The sequence below is a fragment of the Sapajus apella genome, unplaced genomic scaffold, assembly GCF_009761245.1.
Source record: "Sapajus apella isolate SASKATOON/1434 unplaced genomic scaffold, GSC_monkey_1.0 scaffold27, whole genome shotgun sequence".
Classification (NCBI taxonomy): Eukaryota; Metazoa; Chordata; class Mammalia; order Primates; family Cebidae; genus Sapajus; species Sapajus apella.
In genome coordinates this window covers 19,494,775-19,508,083 of record NW_022436967.1, presented here as the reverse complement: position 1 = coordinate 19,508,083, position 13,309 = coordinate 19,494,775, and positions in this window count along the sequence as shown.

Genomic DNA, 13,309 nt, shown 5'->3' with positions numbered 1-13,309 from the left:
AAATGGTTTTGGGAAAACTGGCTAGCCATGTGCAGAAAGCAGAAACTGGACCCCTTCCTGACACCTTATGCTAAAATCAACGCCAGATGGATTAAAGACTTAAACATAAGAACTAACACCATAAAAACCCTAGAAGAAAACCTACACAAAACCATTCAGGACATAGGCATAGGCAAGAACTTCATGACTAAACACCAGAAGCATTGGCAACAAAAGCCAAAATAGACAAATGGGATCTAATTAAACTCCAAAGCTTCTGCACAGCAAAAGAAACAACCATTAGAGTGAACTGGCAACCAACAGAGTGGGAAAAACTTTGCAATCTACCCATCTGACCAAGGACTTATATCAAAAATCTACAAAGAACTAAAACAGATTTAAAAGAAACAAACAAATTCATTCAAAAGTGGGCAAAGGATATAAACAGACGCTTTTCAAAAGAAGACATACATGAGGTCAAGAAACATATGAAAAATGCTCATCATCACTGGTCGTCAGGGAAATGCAAATCAAAACTACATTGAGATACCATCTCACGCCAGTTAGAATGGTGATCATTAAAAAATCTGGAGACAACAGATGCTGGAGGGGATGTGGAGAAATAGGAACACTTACACTGTTGGTGGGAGTGTAAATTAGTTCAACCATTGTGGAAGACAGCGTGGTGATACCTCAAGGATCTAGAAATAGAAATTCCATTTGACTCAGCAATCCCATTACTGGGTATATATCCAAAGGATTATAAATCATTCTACTATAAGGACACATGCATACATGTGTTCATTGCAGCACTGTTTACAATAGGAAAGACTTGGAACCAACCCAAATGCCCATCAATGATAGACTGGACAGGGAAAATGTGGCACATATACACCATGGAATACTATACGCCATAAAAACGATGAGTTCATGTCCTTTGTAGTGACATGGATGAACCTGGAAACCATCATTCTCAGAACAGAAAATCAAACACCGCACGTTTTCACCCATAGGCGGGTGTTGAACAATGAGAACACATGGACACAGGGAGAGGAGCATCACACACTGGGGTCTGTGTGGGGAACTAGGGGAAGGACAGTGGGGGATAGGGAGTTTGGGAGATATAACATGGGGAGAAATGCCAGATATAGGTGATGGGGATGGAGGCAGCAAACCACATTGCCATGTATTTACCTATGAAACAATCCTGCATGTTCGTCACATGTACCTCAAGACCTAAAATGCAATTTTATATATATATTCGCATAAAAAGAAAGAATGAGCTTTAAACATCTGCCATGTGCAGACAGAACACGAGCCAGTTTTAAGTATGCCATTAAGTAAAACTACTCCTTCGTTTTACTCTCACTGCCTCTCATCCCCAAACCCAGTAGAGTCAGAAGCCACAGTTCAACATGTATGTGGGGTCAGAGTGTAGAGGGTAGCTAGAAAGGTACAAAGAAAAGGTCACCATGTCTCTCCTTTCCCTGCTTCTGGCTGCCAACCTGGAATAGGCCAAGCTCGGGGAGGAAACTTGGTGTGAAGTAAGAGTTTTGATTACTAGTCTTAAGATGTTTATTACTAAAACAAGTCTATTATTGTGACTGAATGTGACCAGATAACATCTTATTAACTAAGGGTCAGGAAAGAAGCTCTAGGGCTTGCCCAAGATATTACTTAGGGTCAGGGAAAGATATATCTAACAGATTTGAACAGAGCATTGGAAAATAGAATCCTGGTTTTTAAATTTTGATATTATTTTATATTTTGATATTTAATTTGACCCAGCAATCCCATTACTGGGTATATACCCAAAGGATTATAAATCGTTCTTTTATAAAGACATATGCACATGTATGTTTATTGCGGCTCTGTTTATGATAGCAGACTTGGAACCAACCCAAATGCCCATCGATGATAGACTGGACAAAAAAAATATGGCACATATATACCATTGAATACTATGCAGCCACAAAAAAATGAAGAGTTCTTGTCCTTTGTAGAGACATGGATGAATCTAGAAACCATCATTTTCAGCAAACTGACACAAGAACGGAAAACCAAAGATGGCATGTTTTCAATCATAGGCAGATGATGAACAATGAGAACGTTCGCTTGGGCAGAGGGAAGGGAACAACACTCACAGGGCTAGGTGGGGGACTGGAGGGGAGGGGAAGGGAGGGACAGCAAGGTGGGGCAGGGAGGATGGGTAGGTATAACACCGGGAGAAATGCCTTATGTAGGCGACCCAGGGGTGAGGGGGGCAGATGGAGACAGCAAACCACCTTGGCATGTATGTACCTAAGCAACAATCCTGCAGGATGCAGGATGTGCACATGTACCCCAGAGCCCAAATACAATTAAAAAAAAAAACCTTTTAAACATTTTTGATATTGTTTGATTTTTAAATTTTGTGTTGCCCACTTTTTACTTTATTAGATAAGCACATTAAAAAGCAAACTATCTTCTCCTAGCCATATTATTTTATTAAAAAAGAAAAAGAGTTGCCGAGTGCAGTGGCTCCTGCCTGTATTCCCAGCTATTAGAGAGGCTGAGGCAGGAGAATCACTTGAGTCCAGGAGTTTGAAAACAGCAGTGTGAGACCAGCCTAAGCAACATAGCAAGAGCCTGGTTCTAAAAATTATAATAAAATAAATTAGCCAGGTGTAATGGAATGTGCCTGTAGACTCAGCTACTTGGGAGGCTAAGGCAGGAGGATCTCTTGGCCCAGGAATTCAAGATTGCAATGAGTTGTGATCATGCCAGTGCACTCCAGCCTGGGCAACAGAGAGACCCCATCTCTAAAAAATAAACACATATTTTTTTAATGTCAAAAATGGAAAGAAAAAAAAGGAAAGATAAAGAACACACATACACACTCATGAGTTAGGGACAAAGGTCATAATGGAAAGTTGTTTACATTCATAATTTAAGTTTTACTTTCAAAATTGGGTACATTGTGATTTTTTTTTCTCTTTTTGTCAGAGAATTAAAACCTTATCATTTGGGAATCATCAACCTGATATACTTTCAACTTGGAGGGAAGTGAGAACTTTGTTTAAAGCTGAGGACTAAATAGTCTTTCAGGTAGTCAACTGCTTATGGTGATTTGTGAACTCAGAAGCCTATGGATAATGAATCCAGTCTTTCTTTCTAGGTCAGAAAAATATGTATATCTGGTCACTGAAATAGAAATGTGATGCAGTGAAAAGAACATGTGTTTTAGAAACTCAGTGACTTGGGTTTCAGTACTGACTAAACACACATTCCTTTGTAGGATCTTCGTCAGATTACTCAACCTCTCTGAGCTTCAGTTTTCTCATCAATAAAGTGAAGACAATACTAATGCCTGATGTATATATTTTATGAACAAATTCCACAAAGCACCCACCTGAAAAACTTGTAGGTATCTGGTACTCAATAAACCTTTGTTTCTCTCCTAATTCTCTGAGAAAGGAAATCCGGCAGCAGTAACAATGTTTTAGAAGCATCCTAGGTCTCAAACCACTATAATATTTCGTTAAGAAAATCCGTGTTGTTCTGGTGTTTATGAGAAAGTCACCTAAAAGTTACTTAAGTATTTTATGACTTGCACTAGTGATCAACTTGGGATTGGCTATGCCTTGGATTTGCCTGTTAAGCATAGTATTGCACTGTATCACCCTCTGGGATTACATCTTTCCATTATGTGATCTCATAGCAATTGAAATGAAAGTGCCTGACTCAAGAAGGAAGGTTGGCAGGAAGAATCTAAAATGGCTTCTTACCATTTTCACGATGACCTCACCCATGTCTCATGGCCTCTTTAAGCTTCTCAGAAGGATCCGAATAGAATCAATGTAAAGCAAATAGCACTTGGGCTTATACAAGCCTGCTAACAAAATAAGCATGTTAAGTTTTCAATCTTAAATTTGTCAGTGGCAGTGACCTAATTTAACATTAGGTAGGAAATCCTATTATCTCTGTAGAGTAGCATCATTAGTTTTTTTTTTTTTTTTTTCTTAATGCTCAGATTACATTTATAACATTACACTTTTCCTTCTCCAGCTCCTCAACTCTGTAGCTCCCCAGTTTTTATCACTTACTTGTAGTCTATCTAGAAAAGAATATACTGAACTTGGGCACCAATTTCCCTACAGACCTTTCCTACTGATGATATGATTAAGCCTACAAGCTAAGGGCAGACCCGTCCCTTTATTTGCCATTTTGATAGTAGTAAAAGACTTGAGTCTTGCAGTTTGGGGACGTGAGTGGACTAAGTGTATGTGTGCATGTGGATGCAAATGCTATGGAAGTAGAGCTATAGTTATACGCTCTCGCTGTGGGCTCTGCAGTCAACATCACCCATTGAGTAGTCTGGAAGAAGTGGAAATCAGCAGAAACTTCTGTGGATCCCTATTTCATTCTTCCAAGGGAAGTATAAACTACAGTCATTAACATGGTTTACAAAGCCACAACTTAAGTCTCCCATCACTTTTTCCATTCCCTACCGTGTACTCCAAGATCTAGATCTATTAAACTTTTTGCAGTCCCCAATCCCCTGAATGTCCGTGCCTCTGTTGCTTCAGGTCTTAGCTTGGATGCTGATTGCTCAAAGATTCTTACCTCAAACTGCCAAAAGTGAGTGAGGCAACCCTTCTTCTCCCAGGTGTAATGACCTTCTAAAGGTCTCAGAGTAGCTCATAAAAGAAAAAAAAACCAGCTGATCCATGATAACCAAAGAACTATTGTTATCATGAAGTTCAACGAATCATTAGCAAGGGCGATAGGATGTTAAAATCTCATCTCAAAGGAATAATGTTCTAGAGATCACAAAAATCCTTTTACCTCATTGTATGATAGCAGGGATTGTTTTTATGGAGTATTATTCTTTATATATCCTTATTGCGAAATAGTATTTTAAGGCATATTCTAATCATCTCAGAATTTATGTCTTCTATTTTTTGATCTCAAGTTGTTTAGTTTTTCGTATGTAAAAAAAAAAATAGAGGTCTCTCTCAGAGCCACATGTGAGAAGGATTTGAGGGACAGATAGAAGGAGTAACAGGAAAGTCTTAAGATTACTGTCAAATTCCTAGCAGTGAATGGGGAATGAGACAGAATTCTATAGTTTGCCGACAAAGTTTAATTCTGTTTTAATGAATAGCCTCTAAATTTTAGGAATATTATGACCTATTTAATTATGTTTTAGAGTTTGTACCTGGGATGACTGGTTGGTTTTCTTTCAAAAAGATTATAAATGTACAGCAGTGTACAGGAGAATGTCTACCCTGGAGAATGTCTACCCTTGCTAATTCTCATTAATAACACAACAGCCTAAGAAAGCGGCCATTTTAGAAGATTCATGTGTCCATTGAATGATCTTGCATGAAGGATTTGTGGCTTCTTGTTAGTAGCCTGGGTTTATCCCAAAAATCATGAGTCCCTTTCAAGCAATGTAGATCGGAGGTTACTCATCTCCTGTGCCCCTCATAGCACAGGCAGAAAACGATGGGTTTGCATTCTCACAGCTCCCTACTGCCACATCCAAACCATTATGTCTCTACCTTTTTGAAAATAAAATGTTGTTTTTTCAGACCACTCCCATTTGGGAGTCTACTTTGTCATGTTATCTACCATCCACTCCCTCTAGCATTATCATCTACCTTCTATCACTGAAGATCTTGGCACTCGCTCACCATCATCTGTGTCCTGTCATCATCCTGGGTGACCTCGAAGTCCATGTGGATAAGCCACTTGTCAACCTGGCTTCACAGCTCCTTAACCAACTCATATCTAATGACCTTTATTTCTTTTATGCTTTATCCACTTATATCCAGGGCTGCGTCCTGTGATCTGTCATCATTATCACTGCTCCTTCTGTTGTATTTAACATGCCACTCTGACCATAGCTTTCCATCATCTCAGCTCCTTTATTTTCCCCTGCACATTAGTTATTAGCTTGGAGAGAAATTTTGTCAGTTGTTGCCTCTATTTTCTCTCGAGTTACAGCCCCTTTTTACCTTTGCCCTCAGCAGATGACTTGCATATTACTTCTCGGAGGAAATAAATCATCAGACAATTTCCCCAATTTATGCCTTCTCATTACGAAGTTACCTGCTATTACTTTCTTTACCCTTATTGATTTTTACACTCCTGTATTAGGTTGTTTTTGCATTGCTATAAAGAAATATCTGAGACTGGGTAATTTATAAAGAAAAGAGCTTTAATTGACTCATGATTATGTAGACTATACAGGAAGCATGGTGGCATCTGCTTCTGGGGAGGCATCAGGAAGCTTCCAATCATGGCAGAAGGCAAAGGAGGAGCAGGCACGTCACATGGCAAAAGCAGGAGCAAGTGAGAGGGGGAAGGTCACACATACTTTTAAATGACCAGATCTCATGAAAACTCACTATCACAAGGACAATACCAATGGGATGGTAAGCCATTAATGAGAAACCTGCCCCCATGAGCCAATCACCTCCCACCGGGCCCCACCTCCAATATTGGGGATCACATTTCAACATGAGATTTGGGTGGGGACAACACTGAAACATATCAACCCACTTATTCTTTCAACATGTACTTTAATTTCTACTATGGCCTAGGTACTGTGCCACATTATAAATATAGAAAAATAAACACATACAGTTTCAGTCAAGAGAAAGCAAGACTTGAAATTGCAATAGTGTGTTACATATAAATTTTTTTTTCCTGTTTCTTCTTATCGTCCTTTCTTTCTCTTTACTTACTTGCTTATTTGGGTGAGGTGGGATGTGAAGATGATCAAGTCTCTCCCATTATGAGACATGAAAATAACTCCTTAAATTTTGTTGGCATTTCTAGAACCTACTCAATCTTTCTTCTTCTCTTTATAGCCAGGCTTCTTGAAAAAATAATCTGTACTTTTTGTCTTCACATGCTTATCCTTCATTCACACCTCAATCTACTGCAACATGGCTTTCATATTCACACTGAAACTACTCACTAAGGTCATAGATAAATTTGTAGTTGTCAAACCCAGTGCAAGTCCTGGTCCTGGTCATTGTAGCATTGCATACCATGGACTCTTCTTCTTTTTCTTTTTAATTTCTCCTTTTCTTATGCTGACATTTTTCTTTCTTGATATTGCTCTTCTCTGGATACTTCTTTTCAGGCTTTTGCATAAGCAACTTGTTCTCAACTGACAAATATCTTAAATGTTGGAATTGCATCTTTAAATCACTTTAAATCACTTTTTATTCCATACAGTCTACAATCTTTTTCATTCTCATGTCTTCGTGTTCAGACTATATGACTCTAAAATTTAGAGATCCAGCCTGGACCTCTCTCCTACTTGGTACAGGGTATCTCTACATGCATGCTATATAGGCACTTAAATTTCACACCACTGCAAAGAAGCTTGACTTCTCTCCAAAACTTGTTCTGTCCTCTTATATGTCTTGTGTCAGTGAATGATGCTGCCATTCTAGGAATCATTCTAAAGTCTTTTCCTTTGTTTTATACAGGCTATACAGGAAGCATGGTGGCATCTGCTTCTGAGGAGACCTCAGGAAGCTTCCTGTCATGGCAGGAGATGAAGGGGGAGCAGGCAGGCCACATGGCAAAAGCAGGAGCAGGTGCTGCATTCCATTTTATTAACAAATTAAGTTTTACTCCTTAATTTCACTGACTTATATCCTGTATTCATGTTTGCATAGTCACCATTTCTCACATAGATTACTACAATAATCTCCTCAATATTTTTCCCTTCCTTTAGGCTCCCAGAATCCATTTCATCAAGAGAATCTTCTTGATAAAATACAAATCTGACCATGTCATGTCCTTGCTTGTTATCATTCAGTGATTCCTTGCAGCTATTAGCATAAAATTTCAAGTTCCTTGCTTCATCTATCTATATCCTTATACTCTTCTGGTATACAAGGAGCTATAACATCTTATATCTTCTATGTCTTTTCACATCTTCTGTTTTCTGTCTGGAAATCTCATTCCTCAGCCTGTGCACTTCCTGACTGAACCTACTGAGCTTTTAAGAATCAGCTCAGTGAATAAGCCTTTTTTGCCTACTTCCTTCTGGCCAGGACTAACTTTCTTACCTGTTTTTTTTTTCATATGTGTACTTTTCTTATATACCTATGTACATGTGTGTATATATGTTTACATGCTTATGTGTAGATATACACATACATTCTTTTGATTAGATTTGTATTTTGGAAAGCTTCATTTGTCACCAAATGTGGGTGAGATTTGAGGGACCCCTTGGAGGAGAAGGCTAATTGGATATCACTGTAACTTTGCTGAGAGATGAGGACTGAAACTAAGATGGTATAAGTGAGACTGGAGAAAAGAGAACCACAGAAATGTGGCAACACACTGGGTGGCTGTCAGAGATTTGATTAGCAAACAAGACCATAAATGTCAGCTGTGTTAGATGGATGTGGTATCTCCCAAGAGCATCAGGACACAGAATTTCTTTTTCAGTTAGCGTATGTATATGGGACATCAACCTTTGAAATACAGATAAAGTCTCTTAATGGCATCTTGTCAATCAGAGATTAGAATTTGCTTCATGTAATTGTGTCTACCCTTTTCAATAGGAATTTGCCTCTTAAATCGTCTCCTTGTTAAATAATCACATTAATTTAAGTATGATTACTCTCTTTAGTAATTAAATTGACTTTTTAATATCTATGCTTAATTATTCATCTGTCCTTTTCTACCCTTAAGTCAAACAGGTACATTTTACAGAGTTTAATTGAAATAGAAATTATTTTTTATCTTTATCTTTCACAAGGAGAAATTTTTTTCCTGTACCTGCATTGAAAACCTAGGCAGCCCTCTGATTTTTCTTGTCATTCAAGTAATAAATATTTTATCATAGCCTCTGAGTTGCACAACTCCAGGGGGCAAATGTAATAAAGATTACATTTGCATTGTAATCTTTATAAATATAATCTCCTGGATCTCAGCTTCAATAGATTATAATGTGATGGTGCCCCTGTGATTTTGCAACATAGTCCTGTGGCTTAAGTTCATTTTTATATAAAAATAAGTCTTAATTCAGTATTTAGTATATAATACATTAAAAATACTTTACTCTCCATTCAGAATTAAGAGTTCTCCTCCCCAGCCCACTACCATCCCAAGACCTGGCAGTAGGCAGGCCAGCAGTCTTCAGGGAAGAATATGCCATAAACCTTCATGCTTAACCACTCTAGGATTGGAGGGTAGACAGAAGAGAGTTAAGGGCCCTGCAACCACCCAGGCTCTTAGTCTAACTCTCCAAGTATGGCAGTGCCTCACTTTCAGTTGGTCACTCTCTGTGCCCCTCAATTTCTGCCTTACAAGAGTATATCCCAAATTCATTTATTTCTAGGTTTCCTCAACCCTCACAGACCAAACTTTTGGGCAGAATACCTTTTTAAATAACCCCAGACTGATTTTTCTACCTCTTGTTCTTCATCTAGTCCCTAGAATTCACATACTTTTGACCCACTATTAGGACAGAGTATACTAGAGTAGACTACCTTCGTAGTCTCCCATCTCTATCCTGCTGTGGTAGGCTCCTTTAGGAGGCTGTGGTAAGGGTCAGGCATTACCTTGTACTTACCGATTCAGGGCTGGGGCTTCAGAGTTCACATATCAAGACACTATGGGCATAAATGATACTGAGTCAGGACTGTAGCCAATTTTCCTAATGTAAATTTTGACTTCCTTAACGATTTCCTCATATCTCCTCTGGCTGTAGGGTGGCTTAGTGGAATCCATTTTGTTAACACCAACAATTAGTTGTTTCACACCCAGTGTGTAAGCCAGAAGGGCATGCTCTTGGGTCTGTTAGCTCTTGGAAATACCAGCTTCAAATTCACCAACACCAGCAGCAGCAATCAGGACAGCGCAGTCAGCCTGAGATGTCCCCATAATCATGTTTTTGATGAAGTCTCTGTGTCCGGGGGAATCAATGATAATCACATAGTACTTGCTGGTCTCAGTTTTCCTCAAGGAGATATCAATGGTGATACCATGTTCACACTCTGCTTTCAGTTTATCCAAGACCCAGACATACTTGAAGGAGCCTTATCCCTTCTCAGCAGCCTCCTTCTCAAATTTTTCAATGGTTCTTTTGTCAATGGCACCACATTTGTAGATTTCATGGCCAGTAGTAGTGGACTTGCCTGAATCTATGTGTCCAGTGATGACAATGTCAATATGAGTCTTTTCCTTTCCCATTTTGGCTTTTAGGGGTAGTTTTCATGACACCTGTATTCTGGCTGCAAAACTGTTGCAAAAAAGCTACCTGATTTTTAAATATGCCGTTGTTTATTTAGTTAGTACATAAGGGATGATTATTTATATCATTTGAAACTTCCATTATTATAACATTGTACAGATTTTTATGCACATCTTTATTTACTGATGAGAAATTCCTAAAATTGATTTGTTAGAGAAATAGCCATTGTATAGTCAGCTCTTACACAGATGAGGGTGAGTATTCCTACCTCTAGGACATGTCAGAACACCCTGACTGCCTGCAAATGCTGTCCTCCTATTTCATTTCAAATTGTTTGCTCTGACCTGGCATGCAATACCCTGGGTTACTGTTGCCTAGAAACTCTGCCCTGTAGGACTGGAAGCTATCATGGAATTGTTTTGGCAAATAGCTTATAAAAAGAAAGATGAAATTGTGGTTGGCCAATACAAAGTGAGATATTCTGTAGTGGTTAAATAAATCCCCAATAGGGAATAATAGATATGTATTCTAAGAAAGAAATTTGTTTCCACCAGGGATTAGTTTGGCTCAGTAATGGTAAAAGTGGTAAAACAAACTTCACAGAAAATCATTCTTCTGATTTAGGCCATCACAAATGAATGATTAACTGGCTGAAATATCATTGAAGTTATGACTGTTATATATCAAGCTTGTTCAGGGCAAAGAAAAGAACACTTAAAGAATTATGCTGAAGCAAGCAGATTGCAACAAGTGCTCTCTGATTACCTATGTAAAGGAGTTCACCTTAGTCTTTTTTTCCCTCATGGAAGAGATAATGGAAGAACTTTGATTCTGGATTTCTGTTTAACTGGGAGATATGGAGGTAGTATACAGAAAGGAGATTTGAATGGAAAAAGAGGAATAGACCACATAAAAAAGGGTCATTCATGAGAAAATTCCTTACTCAGCTGTCTTTGTTAGATGGTGAAGTACAGAAGAGTTCTCTTTTAATATAGCATAATTAGTATGTATGGTTTGCTGGCCAAGAAAGACAGCACGGGTGACGTTTACACTGTAATCTCCATTGATCTCTGGGTATCAACCCACAGCAAAAGCCTTAAAATGACTCTTCTCTCAGAGATGGCTGGTTTGTATAATGGGCCCTTTCTGCTTTAACAACACAGTAGTTAGGAGAGCATGGACTTTGGACCCACACCCAAGTTCATATTCCAGATATGCTTCTTACAGAGTGTTTGATTTGGAGTAGTAACCTAACCTTCTCTGCCTTGTTTTCCATTCTAAAAAATGGGTGTAAAATCAGCCACCTAATGAGGTTATTATGAGGATTAAATGAGTTAATGTATGGAAAGGGGCTGGCACATAGTTACTGCTCAGTAGTGTTGGCCTCATTCCCTCTCCCTGCTAGAAGGCCTTTCTGTAATGCAGATAATTATCTTCTGGTAACTTCATAGAAAAGGCCTCTTAGGCATGAAATCACCTTCCAACTGTGCTGAGGACACAGGCTTTGTACAGCTCCTGGAGGCTGATTAAGTTGCAGAGTTCAGAGCAGAAAGATGCTTTACTATATGTGTGGCAGGATGGCCACCAGGGCCTATTCTCTGAAAAAAGTAAGCACTCCTTCCCTAGGGATTAGGAACAGCCCCGTTCTCATCTGGTGTTCACCCTATGTTTTGAAGAGGTTCCAAACTAGTGCAGCAAGGAATGTCTAGGGCTGAGTGAGGCAATGGCCCTACTCTGGATGTTGGCTTCTGTTGAAAGACCACTAAACCTCACCTTCTCTCCTAAGTCTCTTCAGAAATGCTTACTCTCTATGATAGATATAGAACAAACGCTTTTCCTCAGGGATTTTGATTGATTTTGCCCAGGTCTTTCCCAAGGCTCCTTTAAAAGCTGGACTGATCCTTTGGTTCTGGGAAAGATTTGTGAACATTAGACCTATAGAATAATGGTGGCTGGTAGGTGTCTTTGGTCTCTCAAGTTGCTCTTGAATGTTGAATCAACTCAGCAAGACACATTTGGATGATGAATTAGGAAGAGTAGCTTTGCCCTCTACTCACAGATCCTAGGAACAATTTGTTTAATTATTAGTAACCAATATCTGTAACAGATAAAATGTCTGCTCTCTCTTTGCCTCTCTCAGCCTATGACATGCCACATCCAATTAATCTTTGTTCCAACTGTGAAAGGTATAATTTCATCATTCTGGCCTTTTGCAGTTAAATGTTCTCCAAGGATATTATCCTTCGGTCGGGGACTGATAATGGAACTAATCTTTCAAGGTTCTGCTTAAGCAATTTTTATGTATGCTTAAGCAATATGTTATGTAGATAACACAGAATAAGAAACTCTGGAAACAATTAGGGTTATCCTAGTTCTGCCCCTGTGGAAATTGTATCTGAAACCCTGCATATTTTTGCTTCTCTCTTCTCTTTATATATGGAATATGTTATACTTTTTTGAGCTGAAAAATCTAAATAATTAGAAAAAGACAAAGTTTTAATGAGTTTTCTATTTAAACTTATAGGAGTGTTTCTAATGAAAGCATTATTTTAATCATTGAGTCATTAGTTAACTGCTTTGTGTGTTTAAGTTTTGGCTCTCTTTAATCCAGGGGCTGGAAGCAATAAGGCGAAAAAAAACCAACAAAAAACCCAATGTTTTATGAGTGGTTCTCAAACTTTAAAGTGGCTACTAAAGCATAGATCACTCAGGCCTCTCCATCAGTAGATGGGCGTGGTGCCCAAGAACTTTCAACAGGAGATGCTGTTGCTACTGCTCTAGGAGCTACACTTGGAAAATTGCTAATTTGTGTAATAAATACCTGACCATTCGGAAACCTTAGAGGATGGAACTATTTTGTAATGTAATGTACCAGATTTAACATAGGAAAACTTGGATTCAAGTAGCAATTCAGCAAATTACAAGTGGTGAAACAACTAAGTTCCTGAGACTCAGTTTTATTATCTGAAAGGAATGAAAACAATGCCTATATGGCAGAATTACTACAAAGATCAGATAAGATCGTGTATGGGAAAGATCTTGATAGATGGCAAAGCACAATCTAAGTTTAACTTATCCCAGATGTGCTTTGAACAGGCAAGTTTTATATACTAAGAC